Source organism: Suricata suricatta, chromosome 1, assembly GCF_006229205.1.
Source record: "Suricata suricatta isolate VVHF042 chromosome 1, meerkat_22Aug2017_6uvM2_HiC, whole genome shotgun sequence".
NCBI lineage: Eukaryota > Metazoa > Chordata > Mammalia > Carnivora > Herpestidae > Suricata > Suricata suricatta.
The window spans coordinates 14,840,607-14,848,917 of record NC_043700.1 but is presented as its reverse complement, the minus strand read 5'-3'; positions in this window follow the sequence as shown (position 1 = coordinate 14,848,917).

Genomic DNA, 8,311 nt, shown 5'->3' with positions numbered 1-8,311 from the left:
TTTTTTTTGATACTTTATATTACATTGATCTAATAGTGCTATATATTTAAATACAATCCCTGTTACATGATCTACTTCGTGTTCTGATGTAAATGTATTCTTTTGCAGATATATTAGTCTATTTGTCCTACTAACCTATTTCCTTCTACTTCTTTTGATCTCATTTCATACCATACATTCATTCTCAGGTATCCCAACACTAAATCTTAAGTAGATATTTCCTTCTCTCCATTATTTGTCTTAGATTACTAGTCCTAGTTTGCCATATATGAAGTTCTTAAGTAGTTTTAATAAGTGAAATCACCACACCGTGACTTAGTATTTGATCATTGATCTTTAAAAAATTAAAACAACTTATATGTGATTCTACAACCACTTAGTAAACAAAAACTTTTGTCTGCCTATCTGTCTGGATTTGTCTTTACTATCAAGTTGTTCAATTATTTAAATAGCACTAGATGCTTTTAATAGATATTAAAATTAAATATTAACCTATGAATTCAGGAAGTATTATCATTTTTTGCACATGATTTTACTAATCACAATTTTTTATATTGTCTAAATGGAAGAGATCGTATTTCTCCTTGGCTTCTGTCCAATTATCTTGTCAGGTCAGGTGACCTGTAGCTGGAATCCTTGACAAGAGGTTTTCCATGGAAATTCGCACACTGTCCTCTCCCCCCATGGGCTTTCTCAGAAGAGAGAAGCCTCAGATGCCCTCGGGAGCATGAGCTGCCTACAGTCACAAGATCCAGGTATCACTTACACAGCAGAGCAGAGAATGGCGTTCTGCAGAGCATGTGTCCACCCGCCAGTCCCAGCACTCCGTGGCTTTCTGCCAGCACGAGAACAGACAAGGTATCTAGGAGATAAGAGAGACAACTCTGCTTTCAAATGTGGCGTAGAGTCCTGGAGGCTGGGGCTGGAGGAAAGGGCTATCGAGAAATGAGAGCAAGGTATCGAGCTAGTCTTTTTTTAATTTTAATTTTATTTATTTAAAATAATTTTTTTTAACATTTAGTTATTTTTTGAGAGAGAGAGACACAGAGTGTGAGTGGGCAAGGGTCAGAGAAAGAGGGAGACACAGAATCCGAAGCAGGCTCCAGGCTCTGAGCTGTCCGCACAGAGCCTGACGTGGGGCTCGAACCCACGAACCGTGAGATCATGACCTGAGCTGAAGTCAGCCACTTAACCAATTGAGCCACCCAGGCGCCCCTTAATTTTAATTTTTAAATTTATGTTTTATTTTGAGAGAGAGAGAGCATGTGAGCAGGGGAGGGGCAGAGAGAGAGAGAGAGAGAGAGAGAGAGAGAGAGAGAGGGAGAATCCCAGGCAGGCTCCACACCATCAATACAGAGCCCCACATGGAGCTTGATCTCATGAACTGTTGAGATCATGACCTGAGCCAAAATCAGGAGTCGGACGCTTAACAAACTGAACCACCCAGGCACCCTGTCTTTTTTATGTTTAGTGTAAACTTAAAAAAAAAAAAAATCTTTGAACTTTTGCCAAACTAGGAATAGAGAATGGAAGCTGCTAAAGAGTAAAAGGTACAGGAAATAAAGGAAAACACTGAAGGGTCTGTCGATCATGGTGATGAATGCAATGGGTGTGTGTAGGCCTGTGTCTACAACTGTTCGTAATTAGAACATACCATTACTATTTGTTCACATGGTAAATTTCACTGTTCAGCAAAGAGGAATGAATTCTGAAAATTTATTTTTTTGATAACAAGATCGCACATAAATTTCTAAATTTCATTCAAAAATATTCACATTGATGCATTCTTTCAAAAAGGCAAAACAAAATAAATGCACTGTTTCTCTGCAAGTCTTGCTCATTAGCTTATCTAGTGAGAACAATACCTTAATTAACAAATTCTTTATAATCAGGTGCCTTTACAGTAAAGTTCCCATCAAAGTGCACAAGTAAACCACATACCTTCCTCAGTAGTGACTATTCCTACAAAATGCCTCAACCACCAGGCTCTATTTTAGCTAATGCCAAGAAAAATTCTGAAACTACAAAATGTGTCTTTTTTTAACCTATTGTTCATTCTAGAAGCTTCTTAACCTTTAGTGGTCATCCCCTTAGGGTTTGTGTTTTCCTCCTACTCTTCCACATCAAAATACAAGTGATCTGAACCATTAATGCCCAATTTATTCATTCATTCATTTCCTTTTTTTCATCTCTCAACGAGCACTGTCAGATCCTCACTTCATACACCCAACACTCAGTAGAGTACTGGTGATGTGAAAATCAGAAAGGGAAGATGGTTGCCCTGGAGAAGCTCATGTGGCAGGAAGGGACGTACCTGTGGTGTCTACAAGGCTATTCCAGTGCGGGGGTGACGGGGTCCAGTTGGGGTTTTTTCTTCCCAGGAGAATGACTTCCAGTGTGGTACCTCAGAGTTTGTATTTTCAACATTGTATGAATGGTTCTGAAACAAGTTTTGTTAGAAAGATTTTAAGCACCATTATTTAAAGGATGTGATTTCTGGGGGGCAGAGGAGCCCCTGAATCATTAAATAAATAAATAGAGGGACTCCTTTTCCTGGAAAGCCCTGATTCCTGGAGAAATGTGCTCAATGGGTTGCTGAGGGCAGGGGAGCCTGGCAGCCCCCCCCCCCCGGCTGCCACAGGCAGATCCCCCCCTTCCTAAAGAAAGTTCTATAGCTTGTCTGCCATTCACAATCTAAGCACCCCTCCTTACTTTATCCAAGACTCCAACAAGCATATTCAGTATTTTATGGCACAAGTAAGCTTAATTTTATGGATAGTAATAACGCCTCCGACTCTAACTATCTGTCTACCTTCCATGTGGACACGTCTTGTTTCTGACTTGCATTCTCTGTGAATAAAGCCATTACTCACCTGGAGTTGACTTGATTGATTTTTAAGTACATTTGGAACTGGCTTCCCTAGTAGTTAGTGTTTCATACAACCTACCAACTGTGTTTTTTAAAGTTTTTATTTAAGTAATCTCCATACTCAACATGGGGCGTGAACTCATGACTCCGAGATCAAGAGTCACACACTATTTTTACAGAGCCAGCCAGGCACCCCTCTACCAATCATTTTTTAAAACACTTCCATGTGGGGTGCCTGGGGGGCTCAGGCGGTTAAACCTCTTGACTTTGGCTCATGTCATAATCTCACATTTGTGGGTTTGAGCCCCATGTCGGGCTCTGTGCCGATAGCCAGGAGCCTGGCGCCTGGAGCCTGCATCAGATTCTGTGTGTTCCTTTCTCTCTGCCCCTCCCCCTCTCATGCTCTGTCTCTCTCTGTCTCAAAAATAAATAAGATATTTAAAAAAATTTTTAAAATAAAAAACGCATCAGTGAATTCTGTAAGTCTGTCTCTGTATTCTAAACCATGATGCCCTCTTTTTTATGATTCAGGGACTCCTCTGCTTTCACTTCATCAACAGGATAATCCCTGTTACTATTAAAATCAATTTTAATAAGTGTTATCATAGAGACCATTTTTGCTCCGTACCACTGAATAACAATAGTTTGCTATTGTAACACATGAGGTTTTCTTCCCCCTGCACGCTTGCTTCTAGCCCATGACCCTTTTCTCATGCAGATAGATATTTGTGTCATTGCCACAGAAAAAGAAAACACTCAAGGAAGCAGAGAAAATAAAAACCATTCTTGGCATTAGAATTCTCAAAAGAAGAGAAAGATTGCAAGTATAAACAGTAGATTTGGTAGAATGCCTGAAGGAAAGTGAATGTTCTGCCCACCTCATCCTTCTGAAGATTAAATCAAGTTTTCCCAAGCAGAGGGAGAAAGGAAGTATGTTAGAGAAAGCAAGGAGCAAGGTGTTAGTGGGGGTCCTTGAGAAACAGGAGCCCCGTACTCTGCCCCGGGTCAGAGAGGCAGCAAGAAGCCGGGAGAGGAAAGGCTGGGCGATGTTTTAGTACTCGGGTCAGAGACAGCCTTACAGAGCCCATCCAAGTAGAATAACGGAGGCAGTGAAAAATTCCAGCAGCTGTAGGTTAGTCTCCCAGTGTGAAGGACTCCGCACAGCCCCCAAGAAGTTTCTCCTGCCCCAGGTGCTATGGGAGCAGCAGAATAACATTTTGTACCCAAGGTCAACAAGGTTAGCTGAAAACAGGCCAGACCTGAAGAGTTCCACCGTTGGAAATGAGGCAAATGTTAAGTGACCTTAACGAAGCAGTGACTCAAGACCAGAAGGGATTAGGACCTGGCCTCTGATGCCAGCATGGATAGGTGAAGATCAGATCATATGCTACCCTTATAGTACTACAGAAATCCCTGGAATTTAGATGTAAATCACTGCAAAAAGGGGAGAAAAAAGGGGACCCAAATTGTTCTGACCACTTGGCAGAATGGAATCCCAATAGACATTAAGTTGCCTCATACAGTTGAGTTTCTAGGCCAGTATTTGTATTTGTTATAGTATTTTCTTAGTTTTAAAAGAAAATGTATTGAAGGCATATAATAATTTTGGAAATTCTTTACTGTTGCTTGTTCTATCAAGCACATTTACTTAAGGAGTAGATACAGACTTGGGGCCTCTGGTGGCTCAGTCAGTTAAGCGTCTGACTTCAGCTCAGGTCCTGATTTTGCTGTTTATGAGTTCAAGCCCCTGTGTCTGGCTCTGTGCGGACAGCTCAGAGCCTGGAGCCTGCTTTGGATTCTGTGTCTCCCTCTCTCTCTGCCCCTCTCCTGCTCTCTCTCTCAAAAATGAATAAACATTAAAAAAAAAAGAAGTAGATACAGACTTAATTGACAGAGAGCGAGAGAGAGAGAATGGTGGCGGAGGGACTTCAGGGCTATAACCATAGTTACAGAAAACTATAGTTTTCCCTTTAAAGTTCTATGAGGGGCGCCTGGGTGGCTCAGTCGGTTAAGCCTCCGGCTTTGGCTCAGGTCAGATCTCACGGTCGTGAGTTCGAGCCCCGCATCGGGCTCTGTGCTGACAGCTAGCTCAGAGCCTGGAGCCTGCTTCCAGTTCTGTGTCTCCTTCGCTCTCTGCCCCTCCCCCTCTCATGCTCTGTCTCTCTCAGTATCAAAAATAAATAAAACAAAAAAAAATTAAAGTTCTATGAAACTCCAGCTTATGCATTATTTAAGTGGCTAAACTAAATAAGTACAACTTACTCTTTTAGCATATACATTCTGTGATACCTTAAACATAACAGTTGCTCAGTAAATGATGTTGAATGAATAGAAAATGACGTGCCTCAATTTCTAGTGCAATAGTTTTCAACTTTTTCCAATAATGGAGCGCATGTAATCCACCATAACTTTTCTGGAGTGCTATGAAATATAGGCATATGGAACTTCATCGTATAAAGTAGGAGTAATTATCCTAGCCAGAAATATGATTGCAATAATTGTCTGCCATATAAAACTCACAGCCACTTTAATGGCTGTTTTACCCATCTCTCCTTGTAGCTCTATCAGATTTTCCTTTACACATTCTAGGCTTTAATTTTAAAGGAATACAAAATTTGAATTGTTATATCTTCCTGGTAAATTTAATTTTTTATCATTAAGTTGTGGTCTTCTTTATCCACAGTAATGCTTGCCTTCAAGTCTTCTCCCCCAAAGGAACAGAGCAATGCCTACTGTCATTTAGTTTGTATTTTCCTAGTTTATCTTTTTCTAACCCTTTACTTTTAACCATTCCGTGTATTTTATGTATGTTCCTTGTAAACTCCATATTTTATTTTTTTCTTTTTTTTTTTAAAAATTGATACATTTATTCTTTTAGCTAGAGTTTGGATCCATTTCCATTTACCATGACCACTGATACGTTTTAAAATTTATGTTGAAAAAGTTATGGATTCAAAGGAAATTGCAAAGGAACTACTATACATATTTAAATTTTTTATTTCTGTCACTTTATTTTATGCTTCCTATTTGTCTTCCTTCTGAATGTTTTTGAAAGTTATCATTTACATTACTTTTCATGACTATCCTATGTCAACCATCACATATGTTTCTGAATTACTTATTTAGGTATTCATAACACAATAACATTAATTATTTGGGGTGGCTATTCTTTTTGTCAGGTTTCAAGATTGTCAAGTTCCCTTTCTTGGCTTATTTAGTCATGGGATCTCTTGGGACCATGAGGCAGTTTATTCACTGCTCCGGGAAGCCCTAAAGTCAACCTAATAAGGAATTGACACAGCTGATAAGTACACATAGCTTGCCATGGAGAAGTTGTGCTCTAGAATAAAATTTTTGAATTTCATAACATTATTCAATGTGGCCACTAGGGGGAGATCACATGTAGCTATTCTCAAAATAGTACATACTCCAGGTCTCTAATTTTTACTAAAAACCTGACAATAGTATACTAAGGGAAACTAAGGGGAAAAAACTTCCCTACTTTTCAGACAAGATCCGGCGCGTTCAAGGTGGTATGGCCGTAGACTTCCCTACTTTTCAAAAGGCATACAAGTGAAGTCTCAAAATAGTAAGGCAAAAATAATGAGGTCAAAGCAGTGACTGTCATATGGGAAAAGAAAGCAAGACCCAAGTAGGCGCCTGCCACAAGAAAGGCACTGTAAACGTAAGTTACAAATAGGTTAAAAAATAAGAAGATAGAAAAAACTGCAACAGAGGGAAGGTTATCAGGAATGAAAAAGATCGTTTTATAAGGAGAAAGGGACTGGTGTCTCAAGAGGACATAACCATTCTGTATGTTTATCTAAAAACAGCGCTTTAAGATACAGGAAACCAAAATTGATATAATTGCGAGGAGAAATAGACAAATCCACAATTAGGGTTAGAGATTGCAATATCTCTGTATTCATTTCCTAGGGCTGCTGTAACAAATTTACACAAACTGGGTGTTTTAACACAGCAGAACTTTATTCACTCAGTTCTGGGAGCTAAAAATCCAATATCAAGGTTTAGCAGGATAAAAGATCAGTGCACAAAAATTACCTGTATTTCTTTTTTTAATGTTTAAATGTTTATCTCTGAGAGGGAGGGAGGGAGTGAGGGAGAGAGAGAGAGGTAAGAGGAAACAGAGACAGACTGCAAGCAGGAGAGAGGCAGAGAGAGGAAGCAGGCTCCAGGCTCTGAGATGTCAGCACAGAGCCCAAAGCCGGGCTCAAACCCACAAACCCGGGAGACCATGATCTGAGCCAAAGCCAGATGCTCAACCGACTGAGCCACCCAGGCTCTCCAACTGTATTTCTATCTATTGGCAATAAACACATGGAAACTGAATTAAGAAATAACATTTACAACAGCACCAAATACATGAAACATTTAGGAATAAATGTGACAAAACAGATCCAACCCAACTGTGATCAAGGTCTCTGCAAGCTCTTTTGGGGGGCAGAAATTGACAAACTGATTCTAAAATTTATGTGGAAATGCAAAGAACATGGGATGCTAGCAGAATCTCCTGGAAAGGGAAAGATCTGTTTAACTATCCTAATCTTCCCGGAGAAGCTGCTTAGAGAGGTACACAGTAGTTATTGTTTTGAGAAACAGACAGTTAGGGAGGCGGTAGAAAGAGTTTTTGAAGCAGGACTTGCTGCATAACTCTGTCAATCTTTACTGTTTTATTTATTTATTTATTTATTTATTTATTTATTTATTTATTTATTTATTTATTTATCCATCCATCCATCCATCCAGAGGGGAGCGCAGTGATTCGCTTAATATAGAAAAAACGTAGCTACCTGCAGATTAATTCCTTTCTTGCAGGTACCCTCTCCTGCCAGGCCCGTTCGTAGGGTTGAGCGAATCCCTGGGGCGTGCACTGGCAGGCGCCCCAGGCGCGGTCCCCTACCGGGGCCACCGACCCCGCTGCGCCACCACAGCGCCCTGCGGCGACAGACTCTCCCCGGGGTGCGGCGGGGGTCGGTCTCCTCGGCTCAGCCCTCTCCCGTCCGCGTTCTCGGGCTCTCCCCTCGGCTTCCGGGGACGCGCCGCGGGGAGGGCCTGCCGCGTGCCGGGACAGAAAAGAGGGCCTCAGGGACAGCGGCCCAGGCCATCCGGCTGTGGTGGCGCAGACGAAGGGACTGAACTCGGGGCGGCGGTGGTGGTCGAGGGGAGGCTGGAAAGGGCGCCGGCTCTGGTCGGAGCCCTCTGCATTCTCGGTGCCCCCTTCTCAGCCCGCAGCACCCCAAACCGCCACCGCAGCAACCTCGCAAGTAGGGCGCGGACTTTCGCGGGTCCTCCCTGCTGGGTGGGACCGGGCGGGCCTGGAATGCGGCCCCGGGAGCGCGCCCCCTGCCGCGAGGCCCCTTGCCGCGGGGGCGGTCGCCCCCCAGCTGCGCAGTCCAGGCCCGCCGCTGCCCCCCGGAGGGG